The sequence below is a fragment of the Chiroxiphia lanceolata genome, chromosome 5 (assembly GCF_009829145.1).
Source record: "Chiroxiphia lanceolata isolate bChiLan1 chromosome 5, bChiLan1.pri, whole genome shotgun sequence".
NCBI classification, from domain to species: Eukaryota; Metazoa; Chordata; class Aves; order Passeriformes; family Pipridae; genus Chiroxiphia; species Chiroxiphia lanceolata.
The window spans coordinates 32,060,850-32,084,504 of NC_045641.1; positions in this window are offsets into that span (position 1 = coordinate 32,060,850).

Here is a 23,655-nt window from a genome sequence, read left to right on the forward strand (position 1 = left end):
TGTTTTTAATATATACTGTTCACAAACATGTCCCAACTATGACTTTATACCTACAAATCGGAGTCTGTGGCACATTCTGCTTCTTTGAATTGGCATCTGCATTAGAAGACATTACATGGGAAATGGCACTGAGAGTTCATGTTATTTGGCTTTATCTTCTCCCTCCCTATCTCTCACAAAATGGAAATATGGCAAACTACTTCATGTTAATTGCCATGAGTTAAATCTTATCTCTGTCTTGATTCTCTAAAATACCAATGTTTCAAACACTGTGCTTGATATAGACTAAAAGAGGACAGCACTCAGTTGAAGAAAATAGGTAGTTATTTATAAATGAGGCACCATAGAACTTAACTGTTTTGAGTCCAAAGTTTAGAATGAAATTCAAAAGTTTCAGTTTATTTCCCCTGACAGGACTGGGGAAACAGATACTTCACATGGAACCCTAAATCCTTATACTTATGCAGAGCCCTGCTCAGAGTCACTAGAGAAGTCAGATATATACGTTTAGATGGCAACTCTGAGGTGCTCAATGCATGTCTGCCAACAAGTGCTTCTGCCTGTTTAAAATCTGTCACTTACTCCCCCTCCCTCTGCAGTGGAAACTTGAAACCATTCCCTTAAGTAATTGAGCATGGTTCAGCTTTTCTTCTGAAAGTTATTGACTGGACAAGGACCTCTTTACATAACAGTCTGGGGATTATAGCAGTTGCAAAGGAAGCACTTAATTAATTTTGCTTCTCACCCTGAAAGAATTCATATGCATATCTCAGGGAAATGTGAACCCCCCCAGGCTACACATTGGCAGAGAATGAAGAGCAGAGCAGCAAGAAGGCACACAAAGTGCTTACAGACCCTTCTGTTGGAGCTGAAGCATGCAATTTCACAAGTCAGTGAGCCATGCAAACCTGGCTTTAAAGTCTGGTGGTTAGTCACTCATATGGAAAAGAGGTATCCTGGGTTTTGACTTATCTATTTTATACTAAATAACAAGATTTAACCTGTCTGTATGAGGCTTTGTGGACCCACTCCTGCCTCCCTGCTTTCCAGCCACAGTGCTGATGACTGAGATGTTCACAGGTCAGTTCCAGAACCAATGCTGCAGTTTCATTTCAACTGCAAGTATGTGCTTGTTTCAAGGAGTCCTGCATCAACACAGGAGCCATGACTTTGCAGCTGGACTTATACTTCCCTGGACCTTGAAGGACCCTCAAAATACCCATCTGCAAAACATTTTCATCTAGAGTATCATAATCTTACTTTACTCCTGCCCCGTGATCAAGGATGCTCGTCCTTCTAGTAGCTCAGACTTCAATAGAGGATGCTGCTGCAGCAGGTTCTGGAATCCAGCATCTTGGACTTACATGCCCTCACCAAATATTTTATGTGCTTGAATCCAGGTCTCTATGGAGAGAGAATTTCATTCTCTATGAATTCAGTGCTAATACTGAGTGTAGAATTGTTCATATTTATACTAAATAGAAAGTATAAATAGGTAAGAGGATTCCATCTAATTTTTTACCATTTACATAGCACAAAAGGTACCTGTGACAGCACAAAAAATCAAAGTTATGCTGCTCCGTACGTAAGGAGAAGTCTAAATGTCACACAGACCTTACATTAATGGCTACAATCTGACATGATAGGTAAAACAAAAGAAATGGGATTCTGATGACATTGCTGTTTCAGGATTAATTGAACCTTTGGCACTTTGCAAAGCATCTTGCCCATGTTTCAAGCATGTGGCTTGTACCAAATTCAGGATGCCTTTTTTTAGACTTTAGAAATAGGACTGTAATAGTCCCAATTGTTCTGTGTTATTTTTGTTGATCACAGCTTTGTGTAAGCGAAGTTATGTCTCAGAAGTATGACTAGTTTGTCTGTGTGTAAATCCTACCAACCATTCCTCTATTCTAATATCACTTTTGCCGTTAACTTGAGGATCTGAGTTCGTAATTTAAGTTTGATTGCTGATCTCACTGGAATTGGAGCTCTACCATTCTGTTCAGTGGACATAACATGGGTCTTTGTCCATTTCATCTCCTTATTTCCATATTACCAAGAACGATAAAAAATTATTGTGCCAGATGCTAAAACAGTGATCAGGTCAGAACAGGTATTATGCATCTGAATCTTGAAATGCATAGGTGTTTATATTAAACTGTCACTGTCTTGTGAATAAAAGTGGCATTGGAAGTTGGGGCTAGAAGCCAAAAATAGACCCCTCCAAATTGAGGGAGCAGTTTCAAACATGGGCTGCAGCAAGGACACGTCCAGTCTGCTCTCCTAGCCTTGGCACTTCTACTGCACATCCCAGGGATCCTCTCTAAGTTATCCTGTTGTTTAGTAGTGTGCCATTGGTGTGCTGGAGATGCATGTTTGCTCCCTTGGGATAATTAAGAGCTAAATTTTGGTTCTCTCACTTCCTGGGTGAATATTCTAGCAGCTAAACAATTATGCACTTATGCTACCATAGCATCAGATGTGGTTAGTTGTAATCCTAGCCACAATTAACATTTGGGTCTTCTCTAGGGACATTTGAGTTCAAATACCAATCCAACTAACCCATTAAATGAGAGGAGTAGATGAGGGATAAGCATCCATTTTTCCACTTCTGTGTATACATGGGAGACTAAAGGCAATACCTTGGAAGTATTTAATCTAAGAAGGGTATCACCTAATGAATTTATGTAGTTTACATGAGACAGCCCTGGAAATTAGGACAGACTGTACTTCTCTCTGAGACTGTGGTAAAATTTGGACATCAATTTCAAATTTTAGATAGAACTTGTTCTACCTGAATATGTTGAAGAGAATCAAGGAAACATTAACAATGTATTTTTTCCCCTAAGAATTACACGTGTATGTTACCTGTAATAATATGATATCTTAATATTGTTACTTGTTCAGATTTCTGCTATGCTTTAAAATTTCATACATCTATGGTTTAGTCCCCTGGCTGCAACCTTGCTTCCTCACAAAAGAGCAGATAGTAATGAGTAGTGAGACAGGAACTTCATCCTATTCTCCTCAGCCTTTAAGCATTTCTATGCTATCTATATTAAATAGTAATAACTTGTTTCAGATGGGAGCTCTTGGAAGCCTGGAAACTTCAAAACTATTATACTGAGATGTCTTAGATGTTAGAACATCAGCAAGTGCAAAAACCCCCCCAAACAAATAAAAAAACCCCTAACCCAATACACTCCCCCTCACCACCTCTCACCTCAAAAAAAAAAAGTTCTCTTTCCAATGCTGTTCTACGTATTATATTCCCAGATCACTGGAGTGAGAGTTTAGTGCAAATTCCCCCGACAGGTAAACAAGTCTGGGAAAACACCATTCTCTGGGAAAGTTGCCCTGGTTCACAAAGCCAGATAAACATAAAATTTTTTTGAAGAGGTAGGCTGAAGACAGGTCTCTGGGTTGAAGTGGATGGAGAGGACAGGCAAAGAGGCAGACTAGAGCAGTTAATGAATTTGTGTTTTACAGCTACTGGCACCCCTTAACAGTAAGACGAAGGTGTGTGCAGACCACTGACTGTCTCATGGCTGTTTTCTCTGTGTCTGTTTGTCTAAAATAAGAGATACTCTCCAGCCATAAAAGCTGCATGATGGCCAATCAACTATGTCAGGGTCCCTGGAGGAGAACATGACTCATTCTGCTGAAATTGGTCAGACCTACTGTATTATGACACAAGGAGTAAGAATCTGGTCTGAACAGACTAACCGCAGCAGAGAAGTGTAGAGGATTGACAGCAGCCACAATTTAAACAGCTGCAGTAGAACTGATGGACGCTGTTGATCAGCCCCCTGATACAAGTCCACCCTTTTTCTCTCTTACCCTTCTGTAATCATAGGAGTTTTGGCTATCTCCTAGCTTATATAATACATATTCACAGTGTGGCCTGTCTGCAGGAAAAGAGATCTTGATCTTATTCCCCATTACTTTTCCAATGAGAGTTACTCTCTTAGTGAACATTTCTCAGTCTTCTAAGTCACCATGCCTTGTATAATATGCATGATTGAGTACTTTGTAAACAGCTTTATGTTTAACAACATGCTGCAAAGAAGAGTTTTGATGAATTAGGTTTCTTTTCTGGGATCATAAAGTATTTTCCTCCCTTGTTTGGAGTGTGTTTTGTTTCTTATGATGCATTCAGTTGAAACATTGCTATCTCTGTAAAGAAATGTTGTAAAGTTATAAGCTACTGGATACATTCACTATACAGTAATATGAGCTGCTCCCATCCACTTCACATGGCCTTTACAATTTTGGATAGGATAGTTCTCTTTCTTATGTGAAAGACCTAAGTAAAGTCCACTGAATCTAAAACCACTGCACAGTACAGTACCAGTGTTGCTACATCTTCTTTATAATGAGAATATAAATTAAGTCACAGAGAGTATGTTTTCAGCCAGTCATCTTTATTTATTTATTTATTTTAATGGACAGATGATTTATAAGATAAATACTTTCCAAAATCCTTACAAAATGTCTTCTGTGAAAGTCAGAGGATCAGCTTCTTCAACACTAATCATGAAGTCCTTACAGTCTACCTGGGTGAAGAGTAACCAACTACCCTTACTGATTTCAGTGATTCAGATGTTGTTATGTGCAGTGCTTTACTGCTTGGGCCACGAGATTCCAGGGTTCACAAAATAAGTCTTTGCATCGTGGCAGTGGTCTTATGGACTCCTAGGAAAAGTTCAGCCCACTGTGGGCACTCGGTCAAAGAGTTTGCAAACGCAAGACTGGGTTGAGATTTTTCTCCACAGCTGTCAATATTAAAGGTAGCCTGTCCCAGTGAATACGAAGCTATCCCTCAAATGATAGGAAAGGACGTTCATTTAGTGGGATTACTCTTTGATATCAGTCTTGTCTAGATAGCTAGGAGAACAAAGGTATTTAGTGTAAGCTGGTCAAGTTTGATTTCAATGTAGTTTTATGCTATGATAGTCTCCTCACCTGTGCAGACTTCATGAGAAGTGTCCATATGGGGTGGCCCTCTTCACATATCTGATAAAATCTGTTGGCATGACTGAAGAAGTAATTCTAGTAAACTTCCTACCTTAAATGTTACTCCTTGGTTAATAAGACGCAATGTACAGAATGTGCTTGTGGAGTTATCAGTCAGGAACCTGGGCAGAGCCTTCACAGATAAGAAAAGAACAATGCTAATTTTTTGTGGGAATAGCGTCATACCTTTTGAGGCACTCTGTACTTCTGCCCACACTTAGTAATACGAAAGCAATGTAGTAAAATGTTATGATAATAGTTTCTCAGAACTAGCCATGAAGTATAATACGTTGCATATTCTAGTTCCCTGTCTTTAAATCAATTGTTGAAAGCCCATCCCTTCCTATTGAGTAAAATGTTTGCACCCACAGCAATCAAGGATAATTTTGTCTCTGACTTGTAAAAGGCTCCAGGGGGGTCCTTCTCTATTCAGTATTGTTTTAAAGTAGTGTGGACACATGTGTGATAAAATGCTAAAGGGAGAATTATGACCTCTGCATTAAAATTACTAGAAGTATTCTTGCTGCCTTTAGTGAAAAGGATTTATCTGAATGTGGCCTCAAGAAGAAGTTCAAAGAAAAAATGTCTTAGACTTGTGATTCAAAGTTTGGTTATTGTCAGAAGGAAATTATTTTTTTTATGTGATTCCCACAGAAGGTCAGATATTTGGCATGATACAATTGAGCACATAATGTTAAAACAACCAGTACTGGATCAGAGTGAAGCACCTTGTCTCTCCCTGACGACAGCAGTGGATGGCTTGGGAGAAGGCATCATGATGTCACCTGCCTTTTCTTCCAGCCTTCTGCAGTCCACAGATTTCCTGAACTCACATCTGTATCTTTGTAATTTAAGGCCATGGATCTATTATTTTACTGTATTTTTTAATATTACTTTTTAGCCAGTTCAGATTTTGGCTTCTCTACCATTCTTTACAGTGAATTCTATGACTTAAGCAGTTACACACAGTGCATGTACCCCTCTTTCCTTTTACTTCCACACTAGTGGAAGTAACTTCATTTGTTGCACCTTAATTTTGTCTATAAACATCTGAATAATTGCATCCTATTCACCTTCTTTGACTTACAATCATCACCAGTGACTTCTAGTATAATCTGTTGAGTCTTCTCTCTTCCAAACTTACTAGTTCTAGCCTACCTAACCTCTGCTGATATAGAAGGAAATCTATACTTTTGATTAGAATTGTTGCCTCTGTACCTGTATTCTTTTGACATGAATAGCAAATTAAAAAAAAATGGCAACCGATCAGATTTATAATAATTGCATAACAACGATTTTACTTTTTTTCTCTAGTCTAAGACTTTCTCTATTTATCTTTGTAACCAGTACTGAGCATTGATCAGAATTTTATGGACTTATTCACTAATTCCAAGATATCTTTCTATAGTAGCAACATTTAGTTTACAGCCCACCACTGCATAGATCTCATTAGGACAGGTTTTGTTTATGATCCTGCATTTTTATGCTTTACATTTCCCTGACAGTTCATTACCCAATCAGCAAGTAATATGAATATTCATTTTTAAAACCTTGAATTAATGGAAAATGTAATTTCCTTAAAATAATCTTCCTTTTCTAAATCATTTATTAGTATACTGAACAATGCAACCCTTAGCACAGATCCTGGGCATCTCCTTTTTCTGTAAAATCACTTGGTTTTTTCCTTCTCTTGGTTTCTATACTTGGATCAGATCTTAATTTTTGAGGGTATCTTCCATGCTATGATTCCAGCTTAGTTTCTTGAAGATGAATGCTGTTAAAACTATTTTAAAATCTGCACTCACTACATAACCTGTATTTCCCACATCTGCCTGCTCTTGAGCACCTTTCAAAATCACTGGTAAATTTGTGAGGTATGACTTCCTTGTGCAAAAGTACTCTCCACTTTTCCTTATTATAAAATGTTTATCACTTTTGGATGGATCATGGGATATATTATAAAAGCTTCTACCAGTTTTCCCAATATGAATATAAGATTTCCTAGTCTGCAGTTCCTTAATCCCTTTTGTAAAGTTTTTAAAAATCTTTGTCACATTGACTATTTCTCATTGCTGTGTTGTTGAGACCATTTCAAATATTAGCTCTTCCTATTTGATAAAGACATTCCAGCTCTCTTTGCAAAACGATGGATGTGTCATTGAGTGCTGCGTAATTCAAAACGCGATGCAGATTTATAGATCTTCTCCGTGTAGTAAAAAAAAATCACGAAATTCTGCTTTATTTAGAACACTTATCTTGTCCTGCTGAAGAGCCTCTGAGCAGTTTTCCCTTCACAAATGAAACAACCAGATATTAGTAAGGCAGTTAGTCACTACAGTCACATCCTTGCAAGCTAAGAACACAGATGAGTCGATGACTTCACCTCTGTTTACTTCAGTGGACAGGAATTAAAGACTCATTTAATTGTGCTGGGAGTTGGATACCTGCATGCTCACAGAATGTTCTGAAAAGAATTGAAGCTTGCCAAAATAAATATCCAGCCTTCAGGTAGGAAAGATTTTCATTTGCGATGTTTATTGACACTGATTTCTGTTCTGAGTAAGACCTGAAGAGGTTTGGTTCACTGATTTTCATGAAAAGCAAACCAGTCTCAGGATCACAATGTTAGGATTAGGATTTGGATTTGTAAGACCTGAAGCCTTGGGTCTCTCTGCCCAAAATTCTATATATGTATATAGTTTGGGGTTTTTGTGGCTGTCTTTTTAGGTTTGACGGTTTCCCGTCAAACTAGTGCTTTTAGAAAGCACTAGTCCCTGTGCCCACTAATCTTCTACCTTATTAAGGTGTGTATGCTCCCATCAGCTTCTTAGGAAAATTTAACTTGATAAATAGATTTCTGAACTCAGTAAGTCTACAGCATAGAGCGCTGCCATCAGGAAAACAGGGTTTGGAACTGAGAAAGTTTTTGCTGGGCTGATGGAAACTTGGCACGCTCTATGATAACTTAATGAATGCTGGTGGAAAACAGGCCCCCAAATCCTGGCAGCAGAAAGTAAGCCTGAGCTGTAGGTTTAGTAAATAAGCTGCTCATGCACAACCCTAGATCCAAGGGTGGGATTACTGTTGGTCACTGCAACTTCAAGTACTGTCTGTGAAGGAGCAAAGGACCAAGGCAGACAGGAGCTGGGCAGTCAGATCTCCCACAGGATGGACTGCACCAGTGAGATCTCCCAGATCTCTCCTTACCCCCACCCTCTCTGAAACCATGTGCCAGAGGGTAGCTGTCATACAACCACTGTCCTCTAAGGTGGTGAGACCATACTTTAGGCCCAAAACTACTTATTGGAAGTTTCTATCAGTTAAATTTCTTCCACGTCTAGGTGTTTGCAACTGTCCATACCCTGGAGTTGCCAAAACATGATCATGTGACCATCTTCAGCTTAGGTTTCAAACATATTTGAGGTATATGAATCAGACATCGCTCTGCCTGCCTGCCTGGCACAGTTTCATCCAGTCAGCAGACTCAGATAAAATCTTAATTTTTGCCCTTCATTTAAAGTGAGACCAGATGACATAATACCTCTTTTACTTTTGTGGTTACAGTATTACAACATTATACTGCAGTTAATTTCCTTCTCTGCTTCAGTGCTTATCTCAGCAAGTGAATGAAGAGGAGCTTGTTCTGATAGCTGTTTCAATCAACTGCTGTCCATGGAATGTTTTGGGACAGTAGGAAGAGGCTTGTGTTCAAGTTAAACACAACAGTGAGTGCTCACTGGAGAGGTGGGGAGAGCCTGGGCTCTTGACCTTTCCCATTCTGGGTGAACATGCCAAGCTCTAGATAAAAATAATTTTGCTAAATGGTGGTAAGGGCTTCTGTATCCGGCTTTAGATTTTGTTGCAGAGGGAAGAACAAAGTATCCTTCTCTGAAATGCTCAGTAACCTGAAAAATAGACATCCAAAGCATGCAGATGCACATTATCCTCCACAGGAAAAGTATTAAACCTCTGTCTCCCCAGTCTGAGGTGAGGGATTTAGTCATTAGTAGAATGTCTTATTAGTAGAATAAGAGAGAGGTAATCTTGTGTTTCCTTTCCAACTCAGGATATTCTGTGATTCCTCCTCCTGTGTTTTGTGAGAAAGGAGTTGGTTTAGGGACCTGCAATCAAGGATGGATTCTTTCTGCTGGGTCCAAGGGTGCCAATTCTGGTTCACAGCAGCTGCTCATCCCTACCCTTATTCAGACTGTCAACACAAACATATTTATTTGCTTCAGGCACAACAATGGAGATCAGCTCAAAAAGTGCAGATTGTTGGCATAAACTTGGCTGAATTTTCTTGGGGCGAGGTAGGGAGTTGCCCCACCGACTGAGTCAGTCGCAGGTGGCCTGGGGCAGGAATCTCCAGCTAGGGAAGAGAGAAAACATCTGTCCTCACTTTAGGAGGGAGTTCAAAGCTAAAAATACCTCAGGCAGGAGATTCCTCCTCTATTCCAGAACTCCATGCTGAAATCAATGGCAGAATAGGCTTAAAGCCTCTGGATGCACCTAAATTCCTCTTTGTAATAGTCCACTACCTCATCATATCTTTCTCCAAGTATGCTCTCTTTCTTGCTCACTTGCAGTCCAGTTCTGGTCTCCTTGAAACTATTGCCAAAAAGCCCCTCAATATGGCAGGAATGAGATTAGGGAATGCAGGGACAGGTGCTCTGCAGTCTGTCACATCTACTATCCTGGATACCTGCAGGCAGGATGAGAAGATCCCTGTCCACAGCAACCTCTGTTGTTTGCAGAATCTAGCTTCTTCCTTAAACGTCACCTCCTGTCCTTCCTGTTTCTTCTTAGTTACATTTTCTTGTCAGAAAAGTAACTTCTTACCAGATCTGCATGAGGCTGTTTTCTGCAGATTTAGGAGCTTCAACAAATTCTGTCCTCTCCTGTCCTCTCCTCTGGCTCCTCTGCCAGAGAAGCTTGGTGAAGGGATAACAGAGGAACTGGGATGGGTTGGTGTGTATCAGGAGTGCAGCAGCTAGCCCAGATCCATTGTCACAACTGCTTGTGCAATTGCTTCTTAACCCAGTTCACTCAGACATCAGTTTCAACAGATTAAGTACCATATAACTTGGATCTTTTTGACCAAGCAGGGTTAGAAATTAATTACATAAGCACTTTATCTTGGTCGATCTGGATGGTGTAATGGAACAAGAAGGTGGAGCTTGGAGTAAAATGAGCAATAGGTGACTATGAAATTATGAACAATCTTAACTTTGGCTAGAAGGGAAAGTGCAACATCAGTTCTGTGTGCCAGCAAGGTTATTGCTGACATGAGACTATATCTCACTAGTATTAAGCAATTTCAGAGGAAGATATCATCCTGAAGCAAATTCTAAGGGTATACTTTGGTCTTGTAACTTCCAGGTTACAGACTTCTCGATAAAAACTTTTAGTATGTTTACAAGGGGGTCACCTGATATATTTTTCTTTTGTAGAGATAAAGCAACTTTTCCAGGTTCCTACTGTAATTTCAGCTTTCATATATTTTTCTCTACTTTGTGTTAAGAAGGAAAAACATTAGTAATATGAATGTATATAGTCAGAGGAACAAAGAAAAAAGAAAATTATTCACAAAATTTTATCTTCAGTGCCAACAATAGGAAAATAGGAGTGGAGTTTTTTGTGTGGTCTGATAGTCATAGGTTATGATTTTCCCAGATAGTAAAATTAGCATCTATATTGCTAGGACAAAGCTCGAGATTATCTCTGTTAAGAAGACAAAGGGAAAGGTAAATAGGAGCTTTAAATATGGGTATGCTTATTTCCTTTCAGACTTGACTCATCAAAAGAAAGTTAAATTAATTTCATTTGGGAGGTTAGACCAATTACTGTGTGGCAGAAGCAAATGCTAACACATGCTTTAGACTGATTTCATTTGATGGAAAATGACTACATAATGATGTGAATAGAGTTTTAAATCATTTAATATCTTTCGTATACTGAGTAAATGGAAGTTGGCAAAAAGACCAACTTTTTTAGCCCTCTTCGTGTCAGCAGCAGAAATAAAAATGTATTTATCACATGAATGGAGTTAATTTCTTTAGATTTATAGAAGGCAGTATTGCATGTCTACCTCTAAAAGGCTTTTGGTAGGGTACAGATAACATCAATTCTCAAATTAAACAAATTGTGTTACTGGAAAGCTCATGAAATTTTCTTTAACTTGATATTTTTTAAACATTAGTTGGATGAACTTTGTTTAAATTAGGATTGAGTGTAAGTCTTACAATATTATACATCAAATATATTGTAGGTTAAAATATATATTACTTATAAATAGCACAGTGAAGTTTAAGTTAGGTTTTGCCTTGCATCTGTGTAACAAACAATTAAAATATCTTCTATTTTCCTCTATAATTTTTTTAGTTAATTCTCTGCTAAGGATAAAGCAGGCTACACATAATTTAAAGTTGTCCTTTATTTAAATTACCTTTATTTTTTGTAGAGGTAAATTTGTATTCCAACAATCATCCTCAGCATTATGTCATAAACCTCTGACATGCAATGTTGTTAAACTGCTGTATCCCTCAGTTTGCCGCAGTTCATTGGCACTATCATTGGTATTGATGGTTTTATTTTTTCTAGATGCCAAGTGAGCAATTCATCAAGAGAACAACAAAGGCTGGAATCAAAAGATAAAACATCCAGGTCAGTAACTCATTGAGTGTCTCACACCTTCAAATGTGCTGGAAGATACAAAAACCTCGAGCTGATTTGATGTGTGGACATGCCAGGATGGGTAACAGTGGGAGTGTCAGCCTGTATAAGAATGGAGGTGCTTGCTGTGAACCCAAATGCTTCCGTTATTATACATTTCAGTAAAAAAGGCCTGCTGGCAAAGATCTGAGGAATAAAAAAAAATGAAAAAAAAAAAAGACCTGTTAACCAAAAATAAATGATTTCCAAATTCACTTTTATGTAATACATTATGTAATACATTTCTGAATACATTTACAGATTTTCAAACCAGCATCAAGAATCTGAGAGTCATTTCACCATCTAAAGATGGCTCACAAAGTAAATACAATGGTGGATTAGTATTTCAAAATGGATTGTGATATCTTGTAGTCATGGGTATCACTTACTTTTTTAGTTATGAATCTTTAACTCAACTGCTTGCTGCTTTATTCTCTGTTGTTATGTTCTTTTTTTGTTTTAATGCATCCACCCCAACTGTTTGTGAGATGTTAGTTTCCTTGCTGCAGCCAGAACTTGTCTGACTACACTCATATCTTTTATCCCTTCTTTGCCTTCTCGGTGTATTTATAATTAGGGAGCTGGTTGAAAAGCCTGTCCTTGCTTATAAAAGTCAGGGGCTAAATTCCATTTTGGGAACTCTGAGCCAGCACACGACAGAGACAACACTGGTTATGGCTGGCCCACATGTGCTTTTCCACAGTTTACTTTCCCAGTGCTCACCACATTCTCTGCCAAAATGATCCATGTTGTCTAAAAGTCCTTTATAACATGCTGAAACCAACCTAGGTCTTCCTGACTAGAGTGGTATAAAAATGTGGGATAGAAAGGGTGGATGTACAGGAACCACCTGAGAAGCTGAAAAAAGATAAACAGAGGTGGAAGTCAGAGAACCTGCCATCACTGTGTTTTGAAAAAAAGTGGAATTCCTATGGAGCAAAATTCAACTCCGTGCAATGAAATGTGGAAATAAGTGCTGCCTTTCCTTCTATTCTGTGATCAGTGTAGGTCAGTGCTGGGATTGATGGCCTTATTTGTTTTTACAGCATATCTGCTGGCAATGTGTTGCCAGGACTTAGCTGGTTTATATTTGTTCATAAGGCAAAGCATAGTAACATGTCGTCATTCAAAACTCCTTTGCTTCAGAGCAATAAGCAGACTATAGACAGGCTCCTCATACTTTCTCTGGAAGAAAGTATGGTTCCTTCAGTGATACTTTTTTTATTGACAGGAGATGATTTAAATTATCAGGGTTGCAACTTAAACTCTGAAACATTATCCACTGCTACTTTAGCATCTACAGCAAGGAGAATGGGACATTTTTTGTGTTCCAGTACAGCAGCCAATTGAACCAATCATCAGGAATAATGAGTCACACCATATGAAGTTACCCCATCTCTGGTGTTAAAGACCTAAAGATCTTTAGTGTCCAGAATGCCTAAATTGTGATTGCTTTTCACAAGCAGTTTATTCCTTATTCATTAGTTAGTAAATAGAAGTTTCATCCTTTTCTAACATACTGATCATACTTTTCTAAGATACGTCATCACAGAAATGTGGTGGGATGACTCGCATGACTGGAGTTCTGCCATGGATGGCTACAAGCTCTTCAGAAGGGATAGGCAAGGTAGGTGAGGTGGAGGGGTAGCTCTATATGTTAGAGAGTCTCTTGACTCCGTAGAACTTGAAGTCAGTAATGATAAGGTTGAGTGCCCGTGGATCAGAATCAAGGAGAACGCTAACAAGGCTGACATCCTGCAGCCAGACAGAAAGGGACCTGGGAGTTTGGATTGACAGGAAGCTGAACACGAGCCAGCAGTGTGCCCAGGTAGCCAGGAGGACCAGGGAAGTGATTTTTCTCCTGTACTCAGTGCTGGTGAGGCCACACCTGGAGTATTGTGTCCAGTTCTGGGCCCTTCAGTTCAGGAAGGACATTGAGCTGCTGGAGCAGGTCCAGAGAAGAGCAGCAAGGCTGGTGAAGGGACTTGAGCACAAGTCCTCTGAGGAGAGGCTGAGGGAGCGGGGGTTGTTCATCCTGGAGAAGAGGAGGCTCAGGGGAGACCTCATCACTCTCTACAACTCCCTGAAAGGAGATTGTAGCCAGGTGAGGGTTGGTCTCTTTTCCCAGGCAACCAGCAATAGGTCTTAAGATGTGCTAGGGGATGTTTAGGTTGAATATTAGGAAAAAACTTTTTACAGAGAGAGTAATCAGACATTGGAATATATTGGAAAATAGCAGAAAAACATGCAGAAGATCAACAAAAAATCAAACAGCAACATAAAAGCAAACAAGAAAATGATCAGTTTGCATGTCCTGGTAGACCAGGACATTTTGTGTCCATGCATGCATGTGCCTGTAAACAGATAACCACAGTATGGGTGATTGACAATTCTACCAAACACCTTTGAATGATTTCTTCTATTTTGGGCATGATGCCAACTGGAGAGAGAAGACCTTCCAAGCAACCTACTTAGCCTATTGATGTCCTACATGACAGTGTTTATAAGGCATCTGAACTCCTTTCACATTTCTGTATTAAGCAGCATGGAGTATCAAGGAAGGTTAAAAGCCAGCCAATGCCAATTCTTTCTTCAGGAAACCCCCAAACCATTAAAACAGTGCTTAAGATCATGTATAAGGCTATCAATATTTGTCACTGAGGGAACTTGATGTTACAGTCTGATTATAATTACAGAAAGCTGTAAGGTCCAGGTCACTTAGGGGAAAATCCAACTAATTTTATACTGTCATTTTAATGGCTCTGCTGAGCTGATCACCTAGTTATAACTGTGCTGCAATTTTGAAAACTAAATCCATTATTTTATAATTTCCAAGGAAAAGGCAAGGGCCTGTCTTAACAGAAAGGAAGGAGAAATCATACATCTCAAACAAGAAGACTAATAGTTTGGGGTTTTTTCACCTTGCATAATTCTGATTTTCACTTTGTTTCTACCCCTGCACCAGTTATTCAAGGAAAATGAGCCAGTCTGTCAGCCCAATAGAGAGCTACCTTCTCTGAAGTTCGTTTCTACAAGAAGCTATCAAGCAATTCTATCTCTAGCATCTCAGAATTCTGCATGATAATCCAGAAAAATCACTGCTTATGTTCATCTATTAAACTTAGACTGCAAAACTGACATTGTTGTCAGGGTATTCATCTAGTTACATTTAGTACTGAAAGCAGTTAGAAGATATAGAAAGGCAGTTAGAAAATATATAATATATAGCCTTAAGAGGAAGAGAACAGGACTTTGCCATTGCTGACTTATATGAGACTTCAAGTTCATCTAACTATGACTAACTTCACTTGATAAGGGAGAGAATTTTTTTGTTGTTTGTTTGTTTTATGCAGTCAATAAGCAGAAACTGTGTTTCTCAATACTCCTTTTCTTTCATATGATTTTCCTTTTTTTTAAATTTATTTCCAAGTATACTAGATACATTATTAAACAGGTCCTATTATAGCATTTTATCTGTAATTGTCTTATAGGTAATACAGACCTTAGATCTTTAAAGTTATACCTATCATCTGCTTGTGTTATTTCTCATAAGTCCAAGGAAACTATGAAGATTTTCAGAAGTTACAATAAAGTTACTGTTCTGATGGTAGTTTTAAAAGACAGTGAAGACCCATCTTATTCTAGGTAGTTCCTTAATTCTTAGGACGCAGTTAGACATCTGACAGGTAAATAATAGACTCAATGCTCAATACTGCCTCAGTAAGCAATCAAAACAATGTAAAGAGGATTATTTAATATGATCTTGTAAAATAACCACTTGTTTAATGAGATTGTAATTTTAATAAAAATCAGCGTTCGCTGTACTAGACTTCTGTAATATATTACTTGGTATCACATAGTATGTTCAGTCAAAAAACTTAAATGAGGAAAATATAAATATAGAGTATAAGGAAGAGATTAAAATATTATGTGCAATATGAAGTTTCCTCTTTGTCAGTTGCTCCTGAAGCAAGATCCCTCAGGTGTCGCAACTTGACCTTAAATGACTCAGTTATTACTGTACACTTACCTAAGTCTGTATTCACTTGTATACTTGTGAGCTCAGGCAAAATGTTACAGTAAAATCCAGTGGATGCAAGCTAAATCTAAGTGAAATCAAATTAGATCTGTAGGGGCAATAGTTAGGAATGGGGACAATTAACCACTGGAAACAGTTCCCTAAGTGCACAGTGGACATCTCTTCAACCAGTGTTTTAAAATCAACACTTGGCATTTTTCTAAAATAAGTGTGGTAGTTCAGCTAAGTCATGTAGGGGGAATGAGTCCAAAGACCTATGTAGGCGTAAAGACACATCCTACTAATCTTCTGGTGTAGGAATTGATACATTTCCTGAAGAATTTGTAACGAAAGGTTAGAACTCTGTTTTTGCTAAGAAGGCTTTCTGCCTAATTGGTAACTCTTTCTCAAAGGCAATTTCAATACTTTCCCCCCCCGCCCAGCATAGCAAGAGAAGTTCTCTGCCTTGCTCTCTGATATGCAGAGAGATAGATAACATGTTTGCAGACATGTACAAGACCTCCTTGGGCAGAGAGGGTGGGAAGGAGAGGGATGCAAGAAGGGATACAAGAGGATCCAAGAAGCCTGGAGGAGGTGGGGCATTGCCTTTAGCCCCTAGAGGCTTGATGCATGCAACATCATAAAAAATTGGTCCTTGCATCTGAAATAAACCTTTTTTTTTAATCCTTCCATTGCCTTGGCATTCTGGGAAGAATATCTGCACATGTTTACCTTACACTGGTCATGATTTGTCCCCTAGTGGTATCTATACATTGAGTTCTGTGCTCATGTCAGTCTCACAGTTTGTTTGAAACATCTACTAACTTTAAATAACAAGTTTCAGACCTTTTTGTTTTTCTCTGAAATATTCTGTATTTCCTTTAATTTTAAAACATTTAGCTACTTTCAAGAGGAGGTATAGGAAAATTAATATTTACTACAGTATAAAGGTTTCTGTAATTATTAGTTCTCTTAGATATGGAAAAAAAAATGAGTACAGAACAGACACTGATGACAAAGACTGAATTCTGTTTTCAATTTTGCTATGTATTGAGTTTTACAAGTATTACTTTGTAAGACAGAATCCTGGGGAGAACAACTTTTACCCCAATTAGCATCTCGAAGCAAAAGAAATTTTGTTGCACTTTGCTACTTTTTATTATAGACAACTGCTTTGATACTTGCTTTAAAAAGCAAATATTGATGAAATTAATGCCAAGATTTCTGAGACAAAAAGAGGCATTGGACAAAGGCTGTCATAAAATCGTTTATCTTTGAAAATATCCACTGAACTTCTGAACACAATAGTGAGCAATACACAGGGAGGGTGTTTGCATTCACATTGAATTCACATCTGCTTAAAATAGAAGTGACAGTTCTCAGGTCAGTCCATTGATTTCCTGTAAAAATATTTTTAATACACTGAAAAATAATATTGTCTTCACTTATAAGATGTGCAAACATTTCTGATGGATTACACCATTCTAAACCATTTTTTTTTTTTTTTGGAAAACTCCAAAACTCTATTTCAAACAACCGACATAAACCGTAATAAACAGAACATCGAAGTTATAATGCTGAGTTTGAAAAATCAAGACACAGGTATGTGTCCACTAAGTATGCCTATTAAGTCTTAATTTTGGCTCCTTGTGAATATTCATTATTAAGCAGTTTTAAATGTTCTTACAATGTACCATACGTTGCATATAAATTTGTGTTTTCTAGAAGTAATTTAAAATGAGTGAAACAAAGCTTTGAAAGTTGTTTACTAAATAATGCCAAGTAACTGTAAAATTGTTGTCTTAATTATGCATGTAGTTAGGCATCAAAGAAGAGGTTTCTTGATATATGCATAAGACATAAGTCCAAACAATTATCCAGCATATTTAGCTAATGCATCACTTAACTTGACCAAAAGAAGTGGTATCAGTACCTGTGGTTCATTGACCAAGATTGAGAAGAACTGTACTTATCTCTCAAGAGGTCATATTGCAGTTTTTCTCCCTTGTAGGAATAGTAATTTTTCTGAAAGTAATTTAATACAATGTAATTTTTTCTAGTCGCTGCTCACTCTATATCTGTTCTACTGCTAATTTGAAGATCACATTTTTTAAAAGATATTGTATCGATTTTAGTTACAGTTCTGAACTTCACCCAGGGGGTGTCATTTCCAATGTTGAACTCAAACCAGGCATGGACAGATAAGCTGACATCAGTTACTAGGCTCATAAGAGCAGAAAAAAATTAATTTCTGTTGGTGTTGCAAGTACCTCTTGTTAGTGCCACACCATCAGTTTGGGGATCACCATTTGAAATATGTCAAAGAGGAGATGAATATTTGCAACATAAGAGTTGTCATTCAGGGCGGCAGCACAGCACAAAACTCAGCCTGACATTGGACTGTTCTTTTTGGGATAGGCCTCACACACTGTAAGCAACCAGACAGAACGTACAGTGTTTCTACTCTCTCTCATGAATTTCTAATTGGTAACTAATGTTACCTGCACATCATGAAGTTATAACAGGGTTATAGTGTGAACAGACATCTGGTAATGTGCATGTAAGTGAACTAGAGTCATAAAAATGAGAGTGTTAGGTTATAGGATTCTTGAGGTGAACAATTCCTTTTCCTAGAGAGAATTTTGTTTGAATTAGATTTTGAACAAATAACAAAAATCAGTCCATTGAAGACACAGCAGTCTGGACATGGTTCTTGTTTACACTGTGTGTAAGCAATGCAATTGTCTTTAAAGGAATGAATATTCTATTTGCATCACTTTAAGTTTGATTTATGCTGCCAAACTGGTATAAAGGGGCCTTTGGGAATCCTTGAAGAAATTTTCAAAGATCTTAATGGAAAATATATATATTACATTGGTTTTCATAAGATATGAAGCCAAACTTAACAGGCATTATCTTTAATATTTTCTTCCCCAAGGTAAATATGGAAAGTACAACAGAAACAAAAATCAAAAGGCAAAATATATTTCGAATCAAAATGTCACCCAAGCAGTTAATCAAGAATCTTGTAAACCTCTGTATGAAAGCGGGTTTGGTTTTTAAGCTCTAAATGGTATCTGAAAAGAAAAGCAACTAAATGTAGAAGGTAGTGTCATATGTCTGGTGTGATGTGGTAATAATATGTTCTGATGATTACAGAGCATGTACCTGAAGGCATTTTATCTTAGTCTATGATTTCATTCTTCTATTTCTAGTGGATTGAGGCACATAATTTCTTTCAGAAAGGCTTGATTAGAAAATAAAAATGTGCTAAAACACATTTTCCTTTCTCCTTCAATGAAAATGAGAAGAAATAAGTTGGCCTTTTGAAAAAACAATACAGCTACCAAATCACTCAAATATGGTTTATGTGGTAAACTAAATAAAAAACCTGAATGCTTTCTGAAGCTTGTTGGGTTTTTTCAAAAGAAAATTGAAAGACATCTTTGAAAAGTAACCATTTTATTTTATTTCAGATTTTTCATTGCTGCAAAATTTCAAGGACATTAAAATGACTTCCCCTACACTCCTCATTAGAATGCTTCTCTTGTTTCTTCCCTGAAAAATCTTTAAGCCATCAAATGTGTATAGCACAATAGCACAAATTCAGAATTAGGAAGTACAGTATGGGAGATGACATAATTTGAGATGCGGGATAAAACCAAAATCCTTTCCACAGACAAAAATAAAAATGCATTATCTTTTTGAGGTGTCTATCAGGCAAAAAGTGTCAGATAAATTCCAGTTTTGTTTATTATTTGCACTTAGCTAACAGACACTAGAGGTTTTTTTATGAATTCGCTATTTTTGTTCTTATTGGTATATGTTATTTTTAAAAATTATTAAATAGTTGGTTTTTTGCTCACCTGAGCTGACAGCACATAAAAGTATGATCGTGTTTACTATGTAAGCTGTGAATTAGTCATTTGCAGTCCTTGAGGAGAAAATGTATACTGTGCTACAATACAGTTTACACAGGACACATAGTATGAAAATAAGGTTATACTTACCTTGGTTAAAAGAAATATAGCACCTCTGATACTGTAACAATTTGCATAGATTACTAGTATGTCTTCTAACACCTATATTGTTGAAGTATTTGCATGTTTAAACCACTTCCTCCTATTCCCATAACCTCCCATCATTTTTTTTTGCTGTTACTGTGCAATGTAACAGCCCAGTTACATTGCTGTTGTAATCCAAAAAAACACCAAACAACCAGCCTCTGAATTATGGAGCTTAATTTCCAACTATGATCATGTCAATTCATGTCAGATTGTGCAGAGAAACATCAAGAGATAACTCTTCTCTGTTCCATATTAGGCTATCTATCTATATAATCTATATATATAAAAGTAAAATATGTATCTAAGATATTCTCCAGAGTTTTTGGACTTGTAATGATCTGATCATGAAGTGCCTGGCAACATATGTGGGTAGCCTGTGAAGGCTATTTAAAGAAGTCCAGTGAAATTGAAAAAAACTTAGAACTGATCCCACCAATGCTAAGAATTTCAGTTCTAACCCTTTTAAAAACAAAACCAAAATCTCTTTGCAGATATGATACAGAAAATAGTGAAATAAGATATCTGAGCATAAGATTAAAATAAATGCCTTATCTTGTATACCCACATACAACTAACATGTTAGAAAATAATAAACGTGGTTTGGTAAGTAATTTTGTAAGAGTACAGACCTGGATTTTCAGATGCTCACTTTGCGCTTTACTTGGCTCAGACAATTCTACTTTAAAGTCCTGTAACGTGATGGAATGATAATCGGGCACTGATGAAAAACATCAATCATCGTTGTATTGTGATTTGAGTTATATTTGGTTTAAAGTTGAGCAGTAAGTTGTTGTGAAATAAACCCTATGGGTTTGGTGACTGCACTTTGACAGCTCCTTCATTTCCAGTACAACTGTGAATCATTCTTTAAATCAATAGAACTTACTGAAACTCTAGGATTACCTAAAGAGTTTTGAAGAATTTGTCAGTAAGAAAAAAATTATTACTCTTTTTAGTACATATCCCTTTGTGTTCCATATCCTCCCTAATACTTCTGTACCCTTGCCGTGGACATTTTTCCACCATTCCTGCTGGGACAAGCCACCCTGATTTTGAAGTTTTGTTCAGCCAATTCATTCAGTGGAAGTGTTTTCTAATCAGTAATTTAAATGATTCATGTGCAAAGAAATTAAAATCAAGACAAAATTTCCCAATGTTTCATTAACCTCCTAGTATTATTTATACCAGTTACTTTAGATCATTGGAAGGAGATTAATATTTGCCCATGGTTGAAAACAAGTATCTAATTACATAAACGAGATTATATAAAGCCAAAACTGCTTTATATAGAAAGCTGTTTTAATTGTTACGTTCATGATAATCAGCTATTAACCACACAAGTGGTTGGTTGATCACAGGGACAGGGCTAAGGCTTGCCAGAGTTATTCCAATGACTCAGAAAGTCCAAAGCAAACATGAGTCTTGTAGACAATGGCTACAAATAATATAATTAATATTCATTGCGGCTCGTGTGGCGGTGTTTATTAGCAGAGAGGAATATAGATGATGCTATAGTGGACTTAATCCCTGAAGATACATTTCATCTGACTGTCCTGTGTGCTCTGTCCCTTGTTTGATGCTGAGACCACAAGGAACACGGGTAAAAAGTAATAAAAATTTTGTTTTCTCCACTTAATATATGTAGGCAAAAGGGAAAGAAACTTACACTAATATGAAGTTTTTTCACTCCAGTGCACACAAGCAGAACAGTGGCATTCTGTCTTCCTGCTTTTTCGTATCCAGCACGTTAAATCTTCTGAGACTCTTAGTGGCAAACAGCAAGTGATCAAGAGTTTCTGACATGAGCGTGGGATTTCATAGGTCAAGAAGCTCATGTATATACATATATATATATATAACACATACATATATATGTGACGATTTTAAACATATATAAATATGTAACATACACATATGTGATGATTTAAAGAAGGCATAAGAAGGTTCAGAGCTGAGGGAATTTGTTTCATGGAGTAGTTAAGTGTGAAGAGGAGGGATTATCACCTCAGGCTTTTGCCCTTTGGTGTTCCTACACTGTAGAATTAGGCTGATATGTGAAAATGAGTCAGAAGGTTTACTGATCACAACCAAATGAAAGAGAGCTCAGTAATGTGAGAAATGAACTGGAGAAGTGTGTTGCAAATGATATAACACAAATGCATTTGAAGAAGATGTTAAGAGAGGAGTGAAAAGTAAACGAGTTATACAAGAGGAATCTTTGGCTTTTTACTCTTTACTGTGAGTAAAAAATCTTCACTCTCCTTTTCCTTCCCCTTGACATCCATCTTCCCTTGTTCTCTCTTAAACCTCCTTCTGTTTGACTAGGGTGTCCTTGCTTTTCCACTCTGAAAGTATGATCAGCATGCCTGGTAATGCATGGTGCAGACTGTTCGTTTCACTAATTTTGGCTACAGAAACTACTGTTAATTCTTACATTCCTCTGCCTCTTTTCTCATGAACACAAACCACTTTGAAAAATATGAAATTAGTTAATGATGCCACAAGACTTCTGCCTAATTTTGCTTTATTAAGGGCTTAGACTATTTCAGCTTGGGCAAGAGGCTGGAGTTATCTGCCAGGGCCATGTAAGTCAGAGCTTTTAGCTTTCAGCTTTTAGAATGAAATATTTACTTGCTTTGGGGGAAAAACAAAAAAAAGAACCAACCAACCAACCAAACCCACAAAAAAACCCAAGCAGCGAACATCAAAAGAATCCTCACATTCTACCCTTGTACAATATTGTCAAGTTTTGCTTTCCTGGACAAATAAACAAAAATGATGCTCAGCTTCTGGTCTTTGTATATTACTTCAATTTTCTCCAACTGTCTCTGTCCTTGCCTGCATGGTCATTTAATCTGAATCTAAACGGAGGTTGAGTTTAACTTGAGTATATGCTTCTAAGTATACAAGTATATGCCTCTAAGTGTATAAGAGTATATGACTCTACATTTTATAAATATGTTGATCTCCAAGTTTTTTCTGACCAGAGAGGGAATTTTTTTCATTAAGACTAGGCCCTGACTTGGAATACTAGGCTTATTTCCATGTCTTGGCATGAACTTGAATTTTTAAATTGAAAATAATTTATTAGCTATTCTCTAGAGGCATAAGTGTATAGTTTCTATGCCTAGGCATGCTAAACCTTGCCAGTTCTGTTCTTATTTATCTGGACTGGGTTTTATTGTATTCGTTTAGATCATATTATCCTGCTTGTATATTGCATGTAGTTTGTTTCTTCAAGTGATTTATTAAACTGGGCTAGCAGACACATGCTGTTACTTCCTTTGTGTGAAAGAGAAATGTAGGAAGACCTAACCAAACTCACTGACTGTGGTTTGTTGCAGTGACATTACAGATCAATGTAATGATCTCTTGAAGAATTTGCGCTGTTTTAACCAATAATTATTATGCTATTATTGTACTTAACTTTCAATGCTATAAACAGTAAATAATTAGTTACCTTATATTACTCTGAGGAATAATTTCAAAAGGATTTTAAGAGAAATTCAGTCAAAAAAAATGGTTCTAAAATACCAATCAGATTTTATGCAGTTCTTCCACTCTTTTTTCAAAGTCTCAGCAAATGACATCTCTGTGTTTTCCAAAATATAATAAACCAAACTAAGATATCCACAAGCTTTTCCCATATCCTCTTAAACAATCTTCATTTTCTTGAAAAATAAAAAAATATCCTCATAATGAAAAGAGACTGAAAAGGCAAGGGGGGGGGGGCGAATGGAAAGAAGAATTTGCTTAGGAAACACTTGTTTTTGTATATTCAGGCCTGCATTAAGTGCTTGGCCTGTCTCCCTATAAACACGGTCAAAATGCCCCAAGGTA